The 20,117-nt window shown below is 37.8% G+C and overlaps 2 non-coding genes and 40 pseudogenes across 2 annotated transcripts; all 42 read right to left on the reverse strand.

The window, feature by feature from the left end:
* Nucleotides 1-496: 496 nt before the first annotated feature.
* On the reverse strand, nucleotides 497-615 carry LOC149631223 (5S ribosomal RNA). Its single transcript, XR_016374117.1, has one exon. It is a non-coding gene; the product is annotated as a 5S ribosomal RNA (ribosomal RNA).
* Nucleotides 616-737: 122 nt separating this feature from the next.
* On the reverse strand, nucleotides 738-840 carry LOC149631224 (5S ribosomal RNA; annotated as a pseudogene).
* Nucleotides 841-977: 137 nt separating this feature from the next.
* Nucleotides 978-1,080, reverse strand: LOC149631225 (5S ribosomal RNA; annotated as a pseudogene).
* A 135-nt stretch (nucleotides 1,081-1,215) lies between these two features.
* On the reverse strand, nucleotides 1,216-1,334 carry LOC149631226 (5S ribosomal RNA; annotated as a pseudogene).
* A 361-nt stretch (nucleotides 1,335-1,695) lies between these two features.
* LOC149631227 (5S ribosomal RNA) lies at nucleotides 1,696-1,814 on the reverse strand (annotated as a pseudogene).
* A 377-nt stretch (nucleotides 1,815-2,191) lies between these two features.
* On the reverse strand, nucleotides 2,192-2,294 carry LOC149631228 (5S ribosomal RNA; annotated as a pseudogene).
* An 835-nt stretch (nucleotides 2,295-3,129) lies between these two features.
* LOC149631229 (5S ribosomal RNA) lies at nucleotides 3,130-3,248 on the reverse strand. Its single transcript, XR_016374119.1, has one exon. It is a non-coding gene; the product is annotated as a 5S ribosomal RNA (ribosomal RNA).
* Nucleotides 3,249-3,370: 122 nt separating this feature from the next.
* LOC149631230 (5S ribosomal RNA) lies at nucleotides 3,371-3,473 on the reverse strand (annotated as a pseudogene).
* Nucleotides 3,474-3,610: 137 nt separating this feature from the next.
* On the reverse strand, nucleotides 3,611-3,713 carry LOC149631231 (5S ribosomal RNA; annotated as a pseudogene).
* Nucleotides 3,714-3,848: 135 nt separating this feature from the next.
* LOC149631232 (5S ribosomal RNA) lies at nucleotides 3,849-3,967 on the reverse strand (annotated as a pseudogene).
* Nucleotides 3,968-4,330: 363 nt separating this feature from the next.
* Nucleotides 4,331-4,449, reverse strand: LOC149631233 (5S ribosomal RNA; annotated as a pseudogene).
* Nucleotides 4,450-4,571: 122 nt separating this feature from the next.
* Nucleotides 4,572-4,674, reverse strand: LOC149631234 (5S ribosomal RNA; annotated as a pseudogene).
* Nucleotides 4,675-5,509: 835 nt separating this feature from the next.
* On the reverse strand, nucleotides 5,510-5,628 carry LOC149631235 (5S ribosomal RNA; annotated as a pseudogene).
* Nucleotides 5,629-5,990: 362 nt separating this feature from the next.
* Nucleotides 5,991-6,109, reverse strand: LOC149631236 (5S ribosomal RNA; annotated as a pseudogene).
* A 121-nt stretch (nucleotides 6,110-6,230) lies between these two features.
* Nucleotides 6,231-6,333, reverse strand: LOC149631237 (5S ribosomal RNA; annotated as a pseudogene).
* Nucleotides 6,334-6,469: 136 nt separating this feature from the next.
* LOC149631238 (5S ribosomal RNA) lies at nucleotides 6,470-6,588 on the reverse strand (annotated as a pseudogene).
* A 121-nt stretch (nucleotides 6,589-6,709) lies between these two features.
* On the reverse strand, nucleotides 6,710-6,812 carry LOC149631239 (5S ribosomal RNA; annotated as a pseudogene).
* A 136-nt stretch (nucleotides 6,813-6,948) lies between these two features.
* LOC149631240 (5S ribosomal RNA) lies at nucleotides 6,949-7,067 on the reverse strand (annotated as a pseudogene).
* An 809-nt stretch (nucleotides 7,068-7,876) lies between these two features.
* Nucleotides 7,877-7,995, reverse strand: LOC149631241 (5S ribosomal RNA; annotated as a pseudogene).
* A 360-nt stretch (nucleotides 7,996-8,355) lies between these two features.
* Nucleotides 8,356-8,474, reverse strand: LOC149631242 (5S ribosomal RNA; annotated as a pseudogene).
* A 585-nt stretch (nucleotides 8,475-9,059) lies between these two features.
* Nucleotides 9,060-9,178, reverse strand: LOC149631243 (5S ribosomal RNA; annotated as a pseudogene).
* Nucleotides 9,179-9,539: 361 nt separating this feature from the next.
* On the reverse strand, nucleotides 9,540-9,658 carry LOC149631244 (5S ribosomal RNA; annotated as a pseudogene).
* Nucleotides 9,659-10,466: 808 nt separating this feature from the next.
* LOC149631245 (5S ribosomal RNA) lies at nucleotides 10,467-10,585 on the reverse strand (annotated as a pseudogene).
* A 360-nt stretch (nucleotides 10,586-10,945) lies between these two features.
* LOC149631246 (5S ribosomal RNA) lies at nucleotides 10,946-11,064 on the reverse strand (annotated as a pseudogene).
* A 585-nt stretch (nucleotides 11,065-11,649) lies between these two features.
* Nucleotides 11,650-11,768, reverse strand: LOC149631247 (5S ribosomal RNA; annotated as a pseudogene).
* Nucleotides 11,769-12,129: 361 nt separating this feature from the next.
* Nucleotides 12,130-12,248, reverse strand: LOC149631248 (5S ribosomal RNA; annotated as a pseudogene).
* A 359-nt stretch (nucleotides 12,249-12,607) lies between these two features.
* LOC149631249 (5S ribosomal RNA) lies at nucleotides 12,608-12,726 on the reverse strand (annotated as a pseudogene).
* A 361-nt stretch (nucleotides 12,727-13,087) lies between these two features.
* Nucleotides 13,088-13,206, reverse strand: LOC149631250 (5S ribosomal RNA; annotated as a pseudogene).
* Nucleotides 13,207-13,566: 360 nt separating this feature from the next.
* Nucleotides 13,567-13,685, reverse strand: LOC149631251 (5S ribosomal RNA; annotated as a pseudogene).
* Nucleotides 13,686-14,031: 346 nt separating this feature from the next.
* On the reverse strand, nucleotides 14,032-14,134 carry LOC149631252 (5S ribosomal RNA; annotated as a pseudogene).
* A 136-nt stretch (nucleotides 14,135-14,270) lies between these two features.
* Nucleotides 14,271-14,389, reverse strand: LOC149631253 (5S ribosomal RNA; annotated as a pseudogene).
* A 586-nt stretch (nucleotides 14,390-14,975) lies between these two features.
* Nucleotides 14,976-15,094, reverse strand: LOC149631254 (5S ribosomal RNA; annotated as a pseudogene).
* Nucleotides 15,095-15,453: 359 nt separating this feature from the next.
* LOC149631255 (5S ribosomal RNA) lies at nucleotides 15,454-15,572 on the reverse strand (annotated as a pseudogene).
* A 361-nt stretch (nucleotides 15,573-15,933) lies between these two features.
* Nucleotides 15,934-16,052, reverse strand: LOC149631256 (5S ribosomal RNA; annotated as a pseudogene).
* Nucleotides 16,053-16,412: 360 nt separating this feature from the next.
* LOC149631257 (5S ribosomal RNA) lies at nucleotides 16,413-16,531 on the reverse strand (annotated as a pseudogene).
* Nucleotides 16,532-16,877: 346 nt separating this feature from the next.
* Nucleotides 16,878-16,980, reverse strand: LOC149631258 (5S ribosomal RNA; annotated as a pseudogene).
* A 136-nt stretch (nucleotides 16,981-17,116) lies between these two features.
* On the reverse strand, nucleotides 17,117-17,235 carry LOC149631259 (5S ribosomal RNA; annotated as a pseudogene).
* A 586-nt stretch (nucleotides 17,236-17,821) lies between these two features.
* Nucleotides 17,822-17,940, reverse strand: LOC149631260 (5S ribosomal RNA; annotated as a pseudogene).
* Nucleotides 17,941-18,301: 361 nt separating this feature from the next.
* Nucleotides 18,302-18,420, reverse strand: LOC149631261 (5S ribosomal RNA; annotated as a pseudogene).
* Nucleotides 18,421-18,781: 361 nt separating this feature from the next.
* Nucleotides 18,782-18,900, reverse strand: LOC149631262 (5S ribosomal RNA; annotated as a pseudogene).
* A 585-nt stretch (nucleotides 18,901-19,485) lies between these two features.
* LOC149631263 (5S ribosomal RNA) lies at nucleotides 19,486-19,604 on the reverse strand (annotated as a pseudogene).
* A 361-nt stretch (nucleotides 19,605-19,965) lies between these two features.
* On the reverse strand, nucleotides 19,966-20,084 carry LOC149631264 (5S ribosomal RNA; annotated as a pseudogene).
* Between the last annotated feature and the right edge of the window lie 33 nt (nucleotides 20,085-20,117).

A 20,117-nucleotide genomic window follows, 5' to 3' on the forward strand; every position in this document is an offset into this window, starting at 1 on the left:
GAGGAAAAAAAAGTCAAAAACCAAAGGAACACAGTGTTCCTAAGTGGTCTCCCTCCCAAGTACTGACTGCACTCGACGCTGCTCAACTTCGGTGATCGGACGAGAAACGGTGTATTCAGAGTGATATGGCCGTTGCCGAGAGTGCTAGTTAATTTGAATTTAATTATCCTTCATCTTTATAAAACAATAACAAAAAGAAGATATGTTTGCTTTTTTCATATCTGGTGGAATTTTAAAGAGGAAACAAAAAGGAAAAAGCCAACGGCACGCTGTGTTACCAAGTACTGACTGCGCTCGACGCTGTTTAACTATAGTGATCGGACGAGAAACGGTGTTTTCAGTGTGATATGGCCGTTGCCAAGAGTGCTAGTTAATAATTCGAATTTAAATTAAGTGAGACAAATTAACCTTCATCTTTTTAAACATTAACAAAAAGAAAATATGTTTGCTTTTTTCATATCTCTTGGAATTTAAAAGAGGAAAAAAAAAGTGAAAATGCCAACGGCACGCAGTGTTCCTAAGTGGTCTCCCTCCCAAGTACTAACTGCGCTCGACGCTGCTTAACTTCTGTGATCGGACGAGAACCGGTGTTTTCAGCGTGATATGGCCGTTGCCGAGAGTGCTAGTTAATAATTTGAATTTAATTAACCTTCATCTTTATAAAACAATAACAAAAAGAAGATATGTTTGGTTTTTTCATATCTGGTGGAATTTAAAAGAGGAAACAAAAAGGAAAAAGCCAACGGCACGCAGTGTTCCCAAGTACTGACTGCGCTCGACCGTGCTTAACTTCGGTGATCGGACGAGAACCGATGTTTTCAGAGTGATATGGCCGTTGCCGAGAGTGCTAGTTAATAATTCGAATTTAAATTAAGTGAGACAAATTAACCATCATCTTTTTAAAACAATAACAAAAAGAAAATATGTTTGCTTTTTTCATATCTGGTGGAATTTAAAAGAGGAAACAAAAAGGAAAAAGCCAACGGCACGCAGTGTTCCCAAGTACTGACTGCGCTCGACCGTGCTTAACTTCGGTGATCGGACGAGAACCGGTGTTTTCAGAGTGATATGGCCGTTGCCAAGAGTGCTAGTTAATAATTCGAATTTAAATTAAGTGAGACAAATTAACCATCATCTTTTTAAAACAATAACAAAAAGAAAATATGTTTGCTTTTTTCATATCTATTGGAATTTAAAAGAGGAAAAAAAGTCAAAAACCAAAGGAACACAGTGTTCCTAAGTGGTCTCCCTCCCAAGTACTGACTGCGCCCGACGCTGCTTAACTTCGGTGATCGGACGAGAAACGGTGTATTCAGCGTGATATGGCCGTTGCCGAGAGTGCTAGTTAATAATTTGAATTTATTTAACCTTCATCTTTATAAAACTATAACAAAAAGAAGATATGTTTGCTTTTTTCATATCTGGTGGAATTTTAAAGAGGAAAAAAATGGAAAAAGCCAACGGCACGCTGTGTTACCAAGTACTGACTGCGCTCGACGCTGCTTAACTATAGTGATCGGACGAGAAACGGTGTTTTCAGTGTGATATGGCTGTTGCCAAGAGTGCTAGTTAATAATTCGAATTTAAATTAAGTGAGACAAATTAACCTTCATCTTTTTAAAACTATAACAAAAAGAAAATATGTTTGCTTTTTTCATATCTATTGGAATTTAAAAGAGGAAAATAAAGTCAAAAAGCCAACGGAACGCAGTGTTCCTAAGTGGTCTCCCTCCCAAGTTCTGACTGCGCTCGACGCTGCTTAACTTCCGTGATCGGACGAGATCCGGTGTTTTCAGAGTGATATGGCCGTTGCCGAGAGTGCTAGTTAATAATTCGAATTTAAATTAAGTGAAACAAATTAACCTTCATCTTTTTAAAACAATAACAAAAAGATAATATGTTTGCTTTTTTCATATCGATTGGAATTTAAAAGAGGAAAAAAAAGTCAAAAACCAAAGGAACACAGTGTTCCTAAGTGGTCTCCCTCCCAAGTACTGACTGCAATCGACGCTGCTCAACTTCGGTGATCGGACGAGAAACGGTGTTTTCAGCGTGATATGGCCGTTGCCGAGAGTGCTAGTTAATAATTTGAATTTAATTAACCTTCATCTTTATAAAACAATAACAAAAAGAAGATATGTTTGGTTTTTTCATATCTGGTGGAATTTAAAAGAGGAAACAAAAAGGAAAAAGCCAACGGCACGCAGTGTTCCCAAGTACTGACTGCGCTCGACCGTGCTTAACTTCGGTGATCGGACGAGAACCGGTGTTTTCAGAGTGATATGGCCGTTGCCGAGAGTGCTAGTTAATAATTCGAATTTAAATTAAGTGAGACAAATTAACCATCATCTTTTTAAAACAATAACAAATAGAAAATATGTTTGCTTTTTTCATATCTATTGGAATTTAAAAGAGGAAAAAAAGTCAAAAACCAAAGGAACACAGTGTTCCTAAGTGGTCTCCCTCCCAAGTACTGACTGCACTCGACGCTGCTCAACTTCGGTGATCGGACGAGAAACGGTGTATTCAGAGTGATATGGCCGTTGCCGAGAGTGCTAGTCAATTTGAATTAATTAACCTTCATCTTTATAAAACAATAACAAAAAGAAGATATGTTTGCTTTTTTCATATCTGGTGGAATTTTAAAGAGGAAACAAAAAGGAAAAAGCCAACGGCACGCTGTGTTACCAAGTACTGACTGCGCCCGACGCTGCTTAACTTCGGTGATCGGAAAAGAAACGGTGTTTTCAGCGCGATATGGCCGTTGCCGAGAGTGCTAGTTAATAATTTGAATTTTTTAACCTTCATCTTTATAAACAATAACAAAAAGAAGATATGTTTGCTTTTTTCATATCTGGTGGAATTTTAAAGAGGAAACAAAAAGGAAAAAGCCAACGGCACGCTGTGTTACCAAGTACTGATTGCGCTCGACGCTGTTTAACTATAGTGATCGGACGAGAAACGGTGTTTTCAGTGTGATATGGCCGTTGCCAAGAGTGCTAGTTAATAATTCGAATTTAAATTAAGTGAGACAAATTAACCTTCATCTTTTTAAACATTAACAAAAAGAAAATATGTTTGCTTTTTTCATATCTCTTGGAATTTAAAAGAGGAAAAAAAAAGTGAAAATGCCAACGGCACGCAGTGTTCCTAAGTGGTCTCCCTCCCAAGTACTAACTGCGCTCGACGCTGCTTAACTTCTGTGATCGGACGAGAACCGGTGTTTTCAGCGTGATATGGCCGTTGCCGAGAGTGCTAGTTAATAATTTGAATTTAATTAACCTTCATCTTTATAAAACAATAACAAAAAGAAGATATGTTTGGTTTTTTCATATCTGGTGGAATTTAAAAGAGGAAACAAAAAGGAAAAAGCCAACGGCACGCAGTGTTCCCAAGTACTGACTGCGCTCGACCGTGCTTAACTTCGGTGATCGGACGAGAACCGGTGTTTTCAGAGTGATATGGCCGTTGCCGAGAGTGCTAGTTAATAATTCGAATTTAAATTAAGTGAGACAAATTAACCATCATCTTTTTAAAACAATAACAAAAAGAAAATATGTTTGCTTTTTTCATATCTGGTGGAATTTAAAAGAGGAAACAAAAAGGAAAAAGCCAACGGCACGCAGTGTTCCCAAGTACTGACTGCGCTCGACCGTGCTTAACTTCGGTGATCGGACGAGAACCGGTGTTTTCAGCGTGATATGGCCGTTGCCAAGAGTGCTAGTTAATAATTCGAATTTAAATTAAGTGAGACAAATTAACCATCATCTTTTTAAAACAATAACAAAAAGAAAATATGTTTGCTTTTTTCATATCTATTGGAATTTAAAAGAGGAAAAAAAGTCAAAAACCAAAGGAACACAGTGTTCCTAAGTGGTCTCCCTCCCAAGTACTGACTGCGCCCGACGCTGCTTAACTTCGGTGATCGGACGAGAAACGGTGTATTCAGCGTGATATGGCCGTTGCCGAGAGTGCTAGTTAATAATTTGAATTTATTTAACCTTCATCTTTATAAAACTATAACAAAAAGAAGATATGTTTGCTTTTTTCATATCTGGTGGAATTTTAAAGAGGAAAAAAAAATGGAAAAAGCCAACGGCACGCTGTGTTACCAAGTACTGACTGCGCTCGACGCTGCTTAACTATAGTGATCGGACGAGAAACGGTGTTTTCAGTGTGATATGGCTGTTGCCAAGAGTGCTAGTTAATAATTCGAATTTAAATTAAGTGAGACAAATTAACCTTCATCTTTTTAAAACTATAACAAAAAGAAAATATGTTTGCTTTTTTCATATCTATTGGAATTTAAAAGAGGAAAATAAAGTCAAAAAGCCAACGGAACGCAGTGTTCCTAAGTGGTCTCCCTCCCAAGTACTGACTGCACTCGACGCTGCTCAACTTCGGTGATCGGACGAGAAACGGTGTTTTCAGCGTGATATGGCCGTTGCCGATAGTGCTAGTTAATAATTTGAATTTAATTAACCTTCATCTTTATAAAACAATAACAAAAAGAAGATATGTTTGGTTTTTTCATATCTGGTGGAATTTAAAAGAGGAAACAAAAAGGAAAAAGCCAACGGCACGCAGTGTTCCCAAGTACTGACTGCGCTCGACCGTGCTTAACTTCGGTGATCGGACGAGAACCGGTGTTTTCAGAGTGATATGGCCGTTGCCGAGAGTGCTAGTTAATAATTCGAATTTAAATTAAGTGAGACAAATTAACCATCATCTTTTTAAAACAATAACAAATAGAAAATATGTTTGCTTTTTTCATATCTATTGGAATTTAAAAGAGGAAAAAAAGTCAAAAACCAAAGGAACACAGTGTTCCTAAGTGGTCTCCCTCCCAAGTACTGACTGCACTCGACGCTGCTCAACTTCGGTGATCGGACGAGAAACGGTGTATTCAGAGTGATATGGCCGTTGCCGAGAGTGCTAGTCAATTTGAATTAATTAACCTTCATCTTTATAAAACAATAACAAAAAGAAGATATGTTTGCTTTTTTCATATCTGGTGGAATTTTAAAGAGGAAACAAAAAGGAAAAAGCCAACGGCACGCTGTGTTACCAAGTACTGACTGCGCCCGACGCTGCTTAACTTCGGTGATCGGAAAAGAAACGGTGTTTTCAGCGCGATATGGCCGTTGCCGAGAGTGCTAGTTAATAATTTGAATTTTTTAACCTTCATCTTTATAAACAATAACAAAAAGAAGATATGTTTGCTTTTTTCATATCTGGTGGAATTTTAAAGAGGAAACAAAAAGGAAAAAGCCAACGGCACGCTGTGTTACCAAGTACTGACTGCGCTCGACGCTGCTTAACTATGCTGATCGGACGAGAAACGGTGTTTTCAGTGTGATATGGCCGTTGCCAAGAGTGCTAGTTAATAATTCGAATTTAAATTAAGTGAGACAAATTAACCTTCATCTTTTTAAAACAATAACAAAAAGAAAATAAGTTTGCTTTTTTCATATCTATTGGAATTTAAAAGAGAAAAAAAAAGTGAAAAAGCTAACGGCACGCCTTGTTCCTAAGTGGTCTCCCTCCCAAGTACTGACTGCGCCCGACGCTGCTTAACTTCGGTGATCGGACGAGAAACGGTGTATTCAGCGTGATATGGCCGTTGCCGAGAGTGCTAGTTAATAATTTGAATTTATTTAACCTTCATCTTTATAATACTATAACAAAAAGAAGATATGTTTGCTTTTTTCATATCTGGTGGAATTTTAAAGAGGAAAAAAAATGGAAAAAGCCAACGGCACGCTGTGTTACCAAGTACTGACTGCGCTCGACGCTGCTTAACTATGGTGATCGGACGAGAAACGGTGTTTTCAGTGTGATATGGCCGTTGCCAAGAGTGCTAGTTAATAATTCGAATTTAAATTAAGTGAGACAAATTAACCTTCATCTTTTTAAAACAATAACAAAAAAGAAAATAAGTTTGCTTTTTTCATATCTATTGGAATTTAAAAGAGAAAAAAAAGTGAAAAAGCTAACGGCACGCAGTGTTCCTAAGTGGTCTCCCTCCCAAGTACTAACTGCGCCCGACGCTGCTTAACTTCCGTGATCGGACGATAAACGGTGTATTCAGCGTGATTTGGCCGTTGCCGAGAGTGCTAGTTAATAATTTGAATTTATTTAACCTTCATCTTTATTAAACTATAACAAAAAGAAGATATGTTTGCTTTTTCATATCTGGTGGAATTTAAAAGAGGAAACAAAAAGGAAAAAGCCAACGGCACGCAGTGTTCCCAAGCACTGACTGCGCTCGACGCTGCTTAACTTCGGTGATCGGACGAGAACCGGGGTTTTCAGCGTGATATGGCCGTTGCCAAGAGTGCTAGTTAATAATTCGAATTTAAATTAAGTGAAACAAATTAACCTTCATCTTTTTAAAACAATAACAAAAAGAAAATAAGTTTGCTTTTTTCATATCTATTGGAATTTAAAAGAGAAAAAAAAGTGAAAAAGCTAACGGCACGCCTTGTTCCTAAGTGGTCTCCCTCCCAAGTACTGACTGCGCCCGACGCTGCTTAACTTCGGTGATCGGACGAGAAACGGTGTATTCAGCGTGATATGGCCGTTGCCGAGAGTGCTAGTTAATAATTTGAATTTATTTAACCTTCATCTTTATTAAACTATAACAAAAAGAAGATATGTTTGCTTTTTCATATCTGGTGGAATTTAAAAGAGGAAACAAAAAGGAAAAAGCCAACGGCACGCAGTGTTCCCAAGCACTGACTGCGCTCGACGCTGCTTAACTTCGGTGATCGGACGAGAACCGGGGTTTTCAGCGTGATATGGCCGTTGCCAAGAGTGCTAGTTAATAATTCGAATTTAAATTAAGTGAAACAAATTAACCTTCATCTTTTTAAAACTATAACAAAAAGAAAATATGTTTGCTTTTTTCATATCTATTGGAATTTAAAAGACAAAAAAAAGTGAAAAAGCTAACGGCACGCAGTGTTCCTAAGTGGTCTCCCTCCCAAGTACTGACTGCGCCCGACGCTGCTTAACTTCGGTGATCGGAAAAGAAACGGTGTTTTCAGCGCGATATGGCCGTTGCCGAGAGTGCTAGTTAATAATTTGAATTTTTTAACCTTCATCTTTATAAAACAATAACAAAAAGAAGATATGTTTGCTTTTTTCATATCTGGTGGAATTTTAAAGAGGAAACAAAAAGGAAAAAGCCAACGGCACGCTGTGTTACCAAGTACTGACTGCGCTCGACGCTGCTTAACTATGGTGATCGGACGAGAAACGGTGTTTTCAGCGTGATATGGCCGTTGCCGAGAGTGCTAGTTAATAATTTGAATTTATTTAACCTTCATCCTTATAAAACAATAACAAAAAGAAGATATGTTTGCTTATTTCATATCTGGTGGAATTTTAAAGAGGAAACAAAAAGGAAAAAGCCAACGGCACGCTGTGTTACCAAGTACTGACTGCGCTCGACGCTGCTTAACTATGGTGATCGGACGAGAAACGGTGTTTTCAGTGTGATATGGCCGTTGCCAAGAGTGCTAGTTAATAATTCGAATTTATTTAACCTTCATCTTTATAAAACTATAACAAAAAGAAGATATGTTTGCTTTTCTCATATCTGGTGGAATTTTAAAGAGGAAAAAAAATGGAAAAAGCCAACGGCACGCTGTGTTACCAAGTACTGACTGCGCTCGACGCTGCTTAACTATGGTGATCGGACGAGAAACGGTGTTTTCAGTGTGATATGGCCGTTGCCAAGAGTGCTAGTTAATAATTCGAATTTAAATTAAGTGAGACAAATTAACCTTCATCTTTTTAAAACAATAACAAAAAGAAAATAAGTTTGCTTTTTTCATATCTATTGGAATTTAAAAGAAAAAAAAAGTGAAAAAGCTAACGGCACGCAGTGTTCCTAAGTGGTCTCCCTCCCAAGAACTGACTGCGCCCGACGCTGCTTAACTTCGGTGATCGGACAAGAAACGGTGTATTCAGCGTGGTATGGCCGTTGCCGCGAGTGCTAGTTAATAATTTGAATTTTTTAACCTTCATCTTTATAAAACAATAACAAAAAGAAGATATGTTTGCTTTTTTCATATCTGGTGGAATTTTAAAGAGGAAACAAAAAGGAAAAAGCCAACGGCACGCTGTGTTACCAAGTACTGACTGCGCTCGACGCTGCTTAACTATGGTGATCGGACGAGAAACGGTGTTTTCAGTGTGATATGGCTGTTGCCAAGAGTGCTAGTTAATAATTCGAATTTAAATTAAGTGAGACAAATTAACCATCATCTTTTTAAAACAATAACAAAAAGAAAATATGTTTGCTTTTTTCATATCTATTGGAATTTAAAAGACAAAAAAAAGTGAAAAAGCTAACGGCACGCAGTGTTCCTAAGTGGTCTCCCTCCCAAGAACTGACTGCGCCCGACGCTGCTTAACTTCGGTGATCGGACAAGAAACGGTGTATTCAGCGTGGTATGGCCGTTGCCGAGAGTGCTAGTTAATAATTTGAATTTTTTAACCTTCATCTTTATAAAACAATAACAAAAAGAAGATATGTTTGCTTTTTTCATATCTGGTGGAATTTTAAAGAGGAAACAAAAAGGAAAAAGCCAACGGCACGCTGTGTTACCAAGTACTGACTGCGCTCGACGCTGCTTAACTATGGTGATCGGACGAGAAACGGTGTTTTCAGCGTGATATAGCCGTTGCCGAGAGTGCTACTTAATAATTTGAATTTATTTAACCTTCATCTTTATAAAACAATAACAAAAAGAAGATATGTTTGCTTTTTTCATATCTGGTGGAATTTTAAAGAGGAAACAAAAAGGAAAAAGCCAACGGCACGCTGTGTTACCAAGTACTGACTGCGCTCGACGCTGCTTAACTATGGTGATCGGACGAGAAACGGTGTTTTCAGTGTGATATGGCTGTTGCCAAGAGTGCTAGTTAATAATTCGAATTTAAATTAAGTGAGACAAATTAACCTTCATCTTTTTAAAACAATAACCAAAAGAAAATATGTTTGCTTTTTTCATATCTATTGGAATTTAAAAGAGAAAAAAAAGTGAAAAAGCTAACGGCACGCAGTGTTCCTAAGTGGTCTCCCTCCCAAGTACTGAATGCGCCCGACGCTGCTTAACTTCGGTGATCGGACGAGAAACGGTGTATTCAGCGTGATATGGCCGTTGCCGAGAGTGCTAGTTAATAATTTGAATTTATTTAACCTTCATCTTTATAAAACTATAACAAAAAGAAGATATGTTTGCTTTTTTCATATCTGGTGGAATTTTAAAGAGGAAAAAAAATGGAAAAAGCCAACGGCACGCTGTGTTACCAAGTACTGACTCCGCTCGACGCTGCTTAACTATGGTGATCGGACGAGAAACGGTGTTTTCAGTGTGATATGGCCGTTGGCAAGAGTGCTAGTTAATAATTCGAATTTAAATTAAGTGAGACAAATTAACCTTCATCTTTTTAAATCAATAACAAAAAGAAAATATGTTTGCTTTTTTCATATCTATTGGAATTTAAAAGACAAAAAAAAGTGAAAAAGCTAACGGCACGCAGTGTTCCTAAGTGGTCTCCCTCCCAAGTACTGACTGCGCCCGACGCTGCTTAACTTCGGTGATCGGACAAGAAACGGTGTTTTCAGCGCGATATGGCCGTTGCCGAGAGTGCTAGTTAATAATTTGAATTTTTTAACCTTCATCTTTATAAACAATAACAAAAAGAAGATATGTTTGCTTTTTTCATATCTGGTGGAATTTTAAAGAGGAAACAAAAAGGAAAAAGCCAACGGCACGCTGTGTTACCAAGTACTGACTGCGCTCGACGCTGCTTAACTATGGTGATCGGACGAGAAACGGTGTTTTCAGTGTGATATGGCCGTTGCCAAGAGTGCTAGTTAATAATTTGAATTTATTTAACCTTCATCCTTATAAAACAATAACAAAAAGAAGATATGTTTGCTTATTTCATATCTGGTGGAATTTTAAAGAGGAAACAAAAAGGAAAAAGCCAACGGCACGCTGTGTTACCAAGTACTGACTGCGCTCGACGCTGCTTAACTATGGTGATCGGACGAGAAACGGTGTTTTCAGTGTGATATGGCCGTTGCCAAGAGTGCTAGTTAATAATTCGAATTTATTTAACCTTCATCTTTATAAAACTATAACAAAAAGAAGATATGTTTGCTTTTTTCATATCTGGTGGAATTTTAAAGAGGAAAAAAAATGGAAAAAGCCAACGGCACGCTGTGTTACCAAGTACTGACTGCGCTCGACGCTGCTTAACTATGGTGATCGGACGAGAAACGGTGTTTTCAGTGTGATATGGCCGTTGCCAAGAGTGCTAGTTAATAATTCGAATTTAAATTAAGTGAGACAAATTAACCTTCATCTTTTTAAAACAATAACAAAAAGAAAATAAGTTTGCTTTTTTCATATCTATTGGAATTTAAAAGAAAAAAAAAGTGAAAAAGCTAACGGCACGCAGTGTTCCTAAGTGGTCTCCCTCCCAAGAACTGACTGCGCCCGACGCTGCTTAACTTCGGTGATCGGACAAGAAACGGTGTATTCAGCGTGGTATGGCCGTTGCCGCGAGTGCTAGTTAATAATTTGAATTTTTTAACCTTCATCTTTATAAAACAATAACAAAAAGAAGATATGTTTGCTTTTTTCATATCTGGTGGAATTTTAAAGAGGAAACAAAAAGGAAAAAGCCAACGGCACGCTGTGTTACCAAGTACTGACTGCGCTCGACGCTGCTTAACTATGGTGATCGGACGAGAAACGGTGTTTTCAGTGTGATATGGCTGTTGCCAAGAGTGCTAGTTAATAATTCGAATTTAAATTAAGTGAGACAAATTAACCATCATCTTTTTAAAACAATAACAAAAAGAAAATATGTTTGCTTTTTTCATATCTATTGGAATTTAAAAGACAAAAAAAAGTGAAAAAGCTAACGGCACGCAGTGTTCCTAAGTGGTCTCCCTCCCAAGAACTGACTGCGCCCGACGCTGCTTAACTTCGGTGATCGGACAAGAAACGGTGTATTCAGCGTGGTATGGCCGTTGCCGAGAGTGCTAGTTAATAATTTGAATTTTTTAACCTTCATCTTTATAAAACAATAACAAAAAGAAGATATGTTTGCTTTTTTCATATCTGGTGGAATTTTAAAGAGGAAACAAAAAGGAAAAAGCCAACGGCACGCTGTGTTACCAAGTACTGACTGCGCTCGACGCTGCTTAACTATGGTGATCGGACGAGAAACGGTGTTTTCAGCGTGATATAGCCGTTGCCGAGAGTGCTACTTAATAATTTGAATTTATTTAACCTTCATCTTTATAAAACAATAACAAAAAGAAGATATGTTTGCTTTTTTCATATCTGGTGGAATTTTAAAGAGGAAACAAAAAGGAAAAAGCCAACGGCACGCTGTGTTACCAAGTACTGACTGCGCTCGACGCTGCTTAACTATGGTGATCGGACGAGAAACGGTGTTTTCAGTGTGATATGGCTGTTGCCAAGAGTGCTAGTTAATAATTCGAATTTAAATTAAGTGAGACAAATTAACCTTCATCTTTTTAAAACAATAACCAAAAGAAAATATGTTTGCTTTTTTCATATCTATTGGAATTTAAAAGAGAAAAAAAAGTGAAAAAGCTAACGGCACGCAGTGTTCCTAAGTGGTCTCCCTCCCAAGTACTGAATGCGCCCGACGCTGCTTAACTTCGGTGATCGGACGAGAAACGGTGTATTCAGCGTGATATGGCCGTTGCCGAGAGTGCTAGTTAATAATTTGAATTTATTTAACCTTCATCTTTATAAAACTATAACAAAAAGAAGATATGTTTGCTTTTTTCATATCTGGTGGAATTTTAAAGAGGAAAAAAAATGGAAAAAGCCAACGGCACGCTGTGTTACCAAGTACTGACTCCGCTCGACGCTGCTTAACTATGGTGATCGGACGAGAAACGGTGTTTTCAGTGTGATATGGCCGTTGGCAAGAGTGCTAGTTAATAATTCGAATTTAAATTAAGTGAGACAAATTAACCTTCATCTTTTTAAATCAATAACAAAAAGAAAATATGTTTGCTTTTTTCATATCTATTGGAATTTAAAAGACAAAAAAAAGTGAAAAAGCTAACGGCACGCAGTGTTCCTAAGTGGTCTCCCTCCCAAGTACTGACTGCGCCCGACGCTGCTTAACTTCGGTGATCGGACAAGAAACGGTGTTTTCAGCGCGATATGGCCGTTGCCGAGAGTGCTAGTTAATAATTTGAATTTTTTAACCTTCATCTTTATAAACAATAACAAAAAGAAGATATGTTTGCTTTTTTCATATCTGGTGGAATTTTAAAGAGGAAACAAAAAGGAAAAAGCCAACGGCACGCTGTGTTACCAAGTACTGACTGCGCTCGACGCTGCTTAACTATGGTGATCGGACGAGAAACGGTGTTTTCAGTGTGATATGGCCGTTGCCAAGAGTGCTAGTTAATAATTCGAATTTAAATTAAGTGAGACAAATTAACCTTCATCTTTTTAAAACTATAACAAAAAGAAGATATGTTTGCTTTTTCATATCTGGTGGAATTTAAAAGAGAAAAAAAAAGTGAAAAAGCTAACGGCACGCAGTGTTCCTAAGTGGTCTCCCTCCCAAGTACTGACTGCGCCCGACGCTGCTTAACTTCGGTGATCAGACGAGAAACGGTGTATTCAGCGTGATATGGCCGTTGCCGAGAGTGCTAGTTAATAATTTGAATTTATTTAACCTTCATCTTTATAAAACTATAACAAAAAGAAGATATGTTTAATTTTTTCATATCTGGTGGAATTTTAAAGAGGAAAAAAAATGGAAAAAGCCAACGGCACGCTGTGTTACCAAGTACTGACTCCGCTCGACGCTGCTTAACTATGGTGATCGGACGAGAAACGGTGTTTTCAGTGTGATATGGCCGTTGGCAAGAGTGCTAGTTAATAATTCGAATTTAAATTAAGTGAGACAAATTAACCTTCATCTTTTTAAATCAATAACAAAAAGAAAATATGTTTGCTTTTTTCATATCTATTGGAATTTAAAAGACAAAAAAAAGTGAAAAAGCTAACGGCACGCAGTGTTCCTAAGTGGTCTCCCTCCCAAGTACTGACTGCGCCCGACGCTGCTTAACTTCGGTGATCGGACAAGAAACGGTGTTTTCAGCGCGATATGGCCGTTGCCGAGAGTGCTAGTTAATAATTTGAATTTTTTAACCTTCATCTTTATAAACAATAACAAAAAGAAGATATGTTTGCTTTTTTCATATCTGGTGGAATTTTAAAGAGGAAACAAAAAGGAAAAAGCCAACGGCACGCTGTGTTACCAAGTACTGACTGCGCTCGACGCTGCTTAACTATGGTGATCGGACGAGAAACGGTGTTTTCAGTGTGATATGGCCGTTGCCAAGACTGCTAGTTAATAATTCGAATTTAAATTAAGTGAGACAAATTAACCTTCATCTTTTTAAAACAATAACAAAAAGAAAATAAGTTTGCTTTTTTCATATCTATTGGAATTTAAAAGAGAAAAAAAAAGTGAAAAAGCTAACGGCACGCAGTGTTCCTAAGTGGTCTCCCTCCCAAGTACTGACTGCGCCCGACGCTGCTTAACTTCGGTGATCAGACGAGAAACGGTGTATTCAGCGTGATATGGCCGTTGCCGAGAGTGCTAGTTAATAATTTGAATTTATTTAACCTTCATCTTTATAAAACTATAACAAAAAGAAGATATGTTTAATTTTTTCATATCTGGTGGAATTTTAAAGAGAAAAAAAAATGGAAAAAGCCAACGGCACGCTGTGTTACCAAGTACTGACTGCGCTCGACGCTGCTTAACTATGCTGATCGGACGAGAAACGGTGTTTTCAGCGTGATTTGGCCGTTGCCGAGAGTGCTAGTTAATAATTTGAATTTATTTAACCTTCATCTTTATAAAACTATAACAAAAAGAAGATATGTTTGCTTTTTCATATCTGGTGGAATTTAAAAGAGGAAACAAAAAGGAAAAAGCCAACGGCACGCAGTGTTCCCAAGCACTGACTGCGCTCGACGCTGCTTAACTTCGGTGATCGGACGAGAACCGGGGTTTTCAGCGTGATATGGCCGTTGCCAAGAGTGCTAGTTAATAATTCGAATTTAAATTCAGTGAAACAAATTAACCTTCATCTTTTTAAAACTATAACAAAAAGAAAATATGTTTGCTTTTTTCATATCTATTGGAATTTAAAAGACAAAAAAAAGTGAAAAAGCTAACGGCACGCAGTGTTCCTAAGTGGTCTCCCTCCCAAGTACTGACTGCGCCCGACGCTGCTTAACTTCGGTGATCGGGAATGAAACAGTGTTTTCAGCGCGATATGGCCGTTGCCGAGAGTGCTAGTTAATAATTTGAATTTTTTAACCTTCATCTTTATAAAACAATAACAAAAAGAAGATATGTTTGCTTTTTTCATATCTGGTGGAATTTTAAAGAGGAAACAAAAAGGAAAAAGCCAACGGCACGCTGTGTTACCAAGTACTGACTGCGCTCGACGCTGCTTAACTATGGTGATCGGACGAGAAACGGTGTTTTCAGCGTGATATGGCCGTTGCCGAGAGTGCTAGTTAATAATTTGAATTTATTTAACCTTCATCTTTATAAAACTATAACAAAAAGAAGATATGTTTGCTTTTTTCATATCTGGTGGAATTTTAAAGAGGAAAAAAAATGGAAAAAGCCAACGGCACGCTGTGTTACCAAGTACTGACTGCGCTCGACGCTGCTTAACTATGGTGATCGGACGAGAAACGGTGTTTTCAGTGTGATATGGCCGTTGCCAAGAGTGCTAGTTAATAATTCGAATTTAAATTAAGTGAGACAAATTAACCTTCATCTTTTTAAAACAATAACAAAAAGAAAATAAGTTTGCTTTTTTCATATCTATTGGAATTTAAAAGAGAAAAAAAAAGTGAAAAAGCTAACGGCACGCAGTGTTCCTAAGTGGTCTCCCTCCCAAGTACTGACTGCGCCCTACGCTGCTTAACTTCGGTGATCGGACGAGAAACGGTGTATTCAGCGTGATATGGCCGTTGCCGAGAGTGCTAGTTAATAATTTGAATTTTTTAACCTTCATCTTTATAAACAATAACAAAAAGAAGATATGTTTGCTTTTTTCATATCTGGTGGAATTTTAAAGAGGAAACAAAAAGGAAAAAGCCAACGGCACGCTGTGTTACCAAGTACTGACTGCGCTCGACGCTGCTTAACTATGGTGATCGGACGAGAAACGGTGTTTTCAGTGTGATATGGCCGTTGCCAAGAGTGCTAGTTAATAATTCGAATTTAAATTAAGTGAGACAAATTAACCTTCATCTTTTTAAAACTATAACAAAAAGAAGATATGTTTGCTTTTTCATATCTGGTGGAATTTAAAAGAGAAAAAAAAAGTGAAAAAGCTAACGGCACGCAGTGTTCCTAAGTGGTCTCCCTCCCAAGTACTGACTGCGCCCGACGCTGCTTAACTTCGGTGATCAGACGAGAAACGGTGTATTCAGCGTGATATGGCCGTTGCCGAGAGTGCTAGTTAATAATTTGAATTTATTTAACCTTCATCTTTATAAAACTATAACAAAAAGAAGATATGTTTAATTTTTTCATATCTGGTGGAATTTTAAAGAGGAAAAAAAATGGAAAAAGCCAACGGCACGCTGTGTTACCAAGTACTGACTCCGCTCGACGCTGCTTAACTATGGTGATCGGACGAGAAACGGTGTTTTCAGTGTGATATGGCCGTTGGCAAGAGTGCTAGTTAATAATTCGAATTTAAATTAAGTGAGACAAATTAACCTTCATCTTTTTAAATCAATAACAAAAAGAAAATATGTTTGCTTTTTTCATATCTATTGGAATTTAAAAGACAAAAAAAAGTGAAAAAGCTAACGGCACGCAGTGTTCCTAAGTGGTCTCCCTCCCAAGTACTGACTGCGCCCGACGCTGCTTAACTTCGGTGATCGGACAAGAAACGGTGTTTTCAGCGCGATATGGCCGTTGCCGAGAGTGCTAGTTAATAATTTGAATTTTTTAACCTTCATCTTTATAAACAATAACAAAAAGAAGATATGTTTGCTTTTTTCATATCTGGTGGAATTTTAAAGAGGAAACAAAAAGGAAAAAGCCAACGGCACGCTGTGTTACCAAGTACTGACTGCGCTCGACGCTGCTTAACTATGGTGATCGGACGAGAAACGGTGTTTTCAGTGTGATATGGCCGTTGCCAAGACTGCTAGTTAATAATTCGAATTTAAATTAAGTGAGACAAATTAACCTTCATCTTTTTAAAACAATAACAAAAAGAAAATAAGTTTGCTTTTTTCATATCTATTGGAATTTAAAAGAGAAAAAAAAAGTGAAAAAGCTAACGGCACGCAGTGTTCCTAAGTGGTCTCCCTCCCAAGTACTGACTGCGCCCGACGCTGCTTAACTTCGGTGATCAGACGAGAAACGGTGTATTCAGCGTGATATGGCCGTTGCCGAGAGTGCTAGTTAATAATTTGAATTTATTTAACCTTCATCTTTATAAAACTATAACAAAAAGAAGATATGTTTAATTTTTTCATATCTGGTGGAATTTTAAAGAGAAAAAAAAATGGAAAAAGCCAACGGCACGCTGTGTTACCAAGTACTGACTGCGCTCGACGCTGCTTAACTATGCTGATCGGACGAGAAACGGTGTTTTCAGCGTGATTTGGCCGTTGCCGAGAGTGCTAGTTAATAATTTGAATTTATTTAACCTTCATCTTTATAAAACTATAACAAAAAGAAGATATGTTTGCTTTTTCATATCTGGTGGAATTTAAAAGAGGAAACAAAAAGGAAAAAGCCAACGGCACGCAGTGTTCCCAAGCACTGACTGCGCTCGACGCTGCTTAACTTCGGTGATCGGACGAGAACCGGGGTTTTCAGCGTGATATGGCCGTTGCCAAGAGTGCTAGTTAATAATTCGAATTTAAATTCAGTGAAACAAATTAACCTTCATCTTTTTAAAACTATAACAAAAAGAAAATATGTTTGCTTTTTTCATATCTATTGGAATTTAAAAGACAAAAAAAAGTGAAAAAGCTAACGGCACGCAGTGTTCCTAAGTGGTCTCCCTCCCAAGTACTGACTGCGCCCGACGCTGCTTAACTTCGGTGATCGGGAATGAAACAGTGTTTTCAGCGCGATATGGCCGTTGCCGAGAGTGCTAGTTAATAATTTGAATTTTTTAACCTTCATCTTTATAAAACAATAACAAAAAGAAGATATGTTTGCTTTTTTCATATCTGGTGGAATTTTAAAGAGGAAACAAAAAGGAAAAAGCCAACGGCACGCTGTGTTACCAAGTACTGACTGCGCTCGACGCTGCTTAACTATGGTGATCGGACGAGAAACGGTGTTTTCAGCGTGATATGGCCGTTGCCGAGAGTGCTAGTTAATAATTTGAATTTATTTAACCTTCATCTTTATAAAACTATAACAAAAAGAAGATATGTTTGCTTTTTTCATATCTGGTGGAATTTTAAAGAGGAAAAAAAATGGAAAAAGCCAACGGCACGCTGTGTTACCAAGTACTGACTGCGCTCGACGCTGCTTAACTATGGTGATCGGACGAGAAACGGTGTTTTCAGTGTGATATGGCCGTTGCCAAGAGTGCTAGTTAATAATTCGAATTTAAATTAAGTGAGACAAATTAACCTTCATCTTTTTAAAACAATAACAAAAAGAAAATAAGTTTGCTTTTTTCATATCTATTGGAATTTAAAAGAGAAAAAAAAAGTGAAAAAGCTAACGGCACGCAGTGTTCCTAAGTGGTCTCCCTCCCAAGTACTGACTGCGCCCTACGCTGCTTAACTTCGGTGATCGGACGAGAAACGGTGTATTCAGCGTGATATGGCCGTTGCCGAGAGTGCTAGTTAATAATTTGAATTTATTTAACCTTCATCTTTATAAAACTCTAACAAAAAGAAGATATGTTTGCTTTTTTCATATCTGGTGGAATTTTAAAGAGGAAAAAAAATGGAAAAAGCCAACGGCACGCTGTGTTACCAAGTACTGACTGCGCTCGACGCTGCTTAAATATGGTGATCGGACGAGAAACGGTGTTTTCAGTGTGATATGGCCGTTGCCAAGAGTGCTAGTTAATAATTCGAATTTAAATTAAGTGAGACAAATTAACCTTCATCTTTTTAAAACAATAACAAAAAGAAAATAAGTTTGCTTTTTTCATATCTATTGGAATTTAAAAGAGAAAAAAAAGTGAAAAAGCTAGCGGCACGCAGTGTTCCTAAGTGGTCTCCCTCCCAAGAACTGACTGCGCCCGACGCTGCTTAACTTCGGTGATCGGACAAGAAACGGTGTATTCAGCGTGGTATGGCTGTTGCCGAGAGTGCTACTTAATAATTTGAATTTATTTAACCTTCATCTTTATAAAACAATAACAAAAAGAAGATATGTTTTCTTTTTTCATATCTGGTGGAATTTTAAAGAGGAAACAAAAAGGAAAAAGCCAACGGCACGCTGTGTTACCAAGTACTGACTGCGCTCGACGCTGCTTAACTATGGTGATCGGACGAGAAACGGTGTTTTCAGTGTGATATGGCTGTTGCCAAGAGTGCTAGTTAATAATTCGAATTTAAATTAAGTGAGACAAATTAACCATCATCTTTTTAAAACAATAACAAAAAGAAAATATGTTTGCTTTTTTCATATCTATTGGAATTTAAAAGACAAAAAAAAGTGAAAAAGCTAACGGCACGCAGTGTTCCTAAGTGGTCTCCCTCCCAAGAACTGACTGCGCCCGACGCTGCTTAACTTCGGTGATCGGACAAGAAACGGTGTATTCAGCGTGGTATGGCCGTTGCCGAGAGTGCTAGTTAATAATTTGAATTTTTTAACCTTCATCTTTATAAAACAATAACAAAAAGAAGATATGTTTGCTTTTTTCATATCTGGTGGAATTTTAAAGAGGAAACAAAAAGGAAAAAGCCAACGGCACGCTGTGTTACCAAGTACTGACTGCGCTCGACGCTGCTTAACTATGGTGATCGGACGAGAAACGGTGTTTTCAGCGTGATATAGCCGTTGCCGAGAGTGCTACTTAATAATTTGAATTTATTTAACCTTCATCTTTATAAAACAATAACAAAAAGAAGATATGTTTGCTTTTTTCATATCTGGTGGAATTTTAAAGAGGAAACAAAAAGGAAAAAGCCAACGGCACGCTGTGTTACCAAGTACTGACTGCGCTCGACGCTGCTTAACTATGGTGATCGGACGAGAAACGGTGTTTTCAGTGTGATATGGCTGTTGCCAAGAGTGCTAGTTAATAATTCGAATTTAAATTAAGTGCGACAAATTAACCTTCATCTTTTTAAAACAATAACCAAAAGAAAATATGTTTGCTTTTTTCATATTTATTGGAATTTAAAAGAGAAAAAAAAGTGAAAAAGCTAACGGCACGCAGTGTTCCTAAGTGGTCTCCCTCCCAAGTACTGAATGCGCCCGACGCTGCTTAACTTCGGTGATCGGACGAGAAACGGTGTATTCAGCGTGATATGGCCGTTGCCGAGAGTGCTAGTTAATAATTTGAATTTATTTAACCTTCATCTTTATAAAACTATAACAAAATGAAGATATGTTTGCTTTTTTCATATCTGGTGGAATTTTAAAGAGGAAAAAAAATGGAAAAAGCCAACGGCACGCTGTGTTACCAAGTACTGACTCCGCTCGACGCTGCTTAACTATGTTGATCGGACGAGAAACGGTGTTTTCAGTGTGATATGGCCGTTGGCAAGAGTGCTAGATAATAATTCGAATTTAAATTAAGTGAGACAAATTAACCTTCATCTTTTTAAATCAATAACAAAAAGAAAATATGTTTGCTTTTTTCATATCTATTGGAATTTAAAAGACAAAAAAAAGTGAAAAAGCTAACGGCACGCAGTGTTCCTAAGTGGTCTCCCTCCCAAGTACTGACTGCGCCCGACGCTGCTTAACTTCGGTGATCGGACAAGAAACGGTGTTTTCAGCGCGATATGGCCGTTGCCGAGAGTGCTAGTTAATAATTTGAATTTTTTAAC

This window comes from Phalangium opilio, unplaced genomic scaffold, assembly GCF_054372755.1.
Source record: "Phalangium opilio isolate 3A_F unplaced genomic scaffold, DU_Popi_V2 ptg000101l_1, whole genome shotgun sequence".
Taxonomy (NCBI): Eukaryota; Metazoa; Arthropoda; class Arachnida; order Opiliones; family Phalangiidae; genus Phalangium; species Phalangium opilio.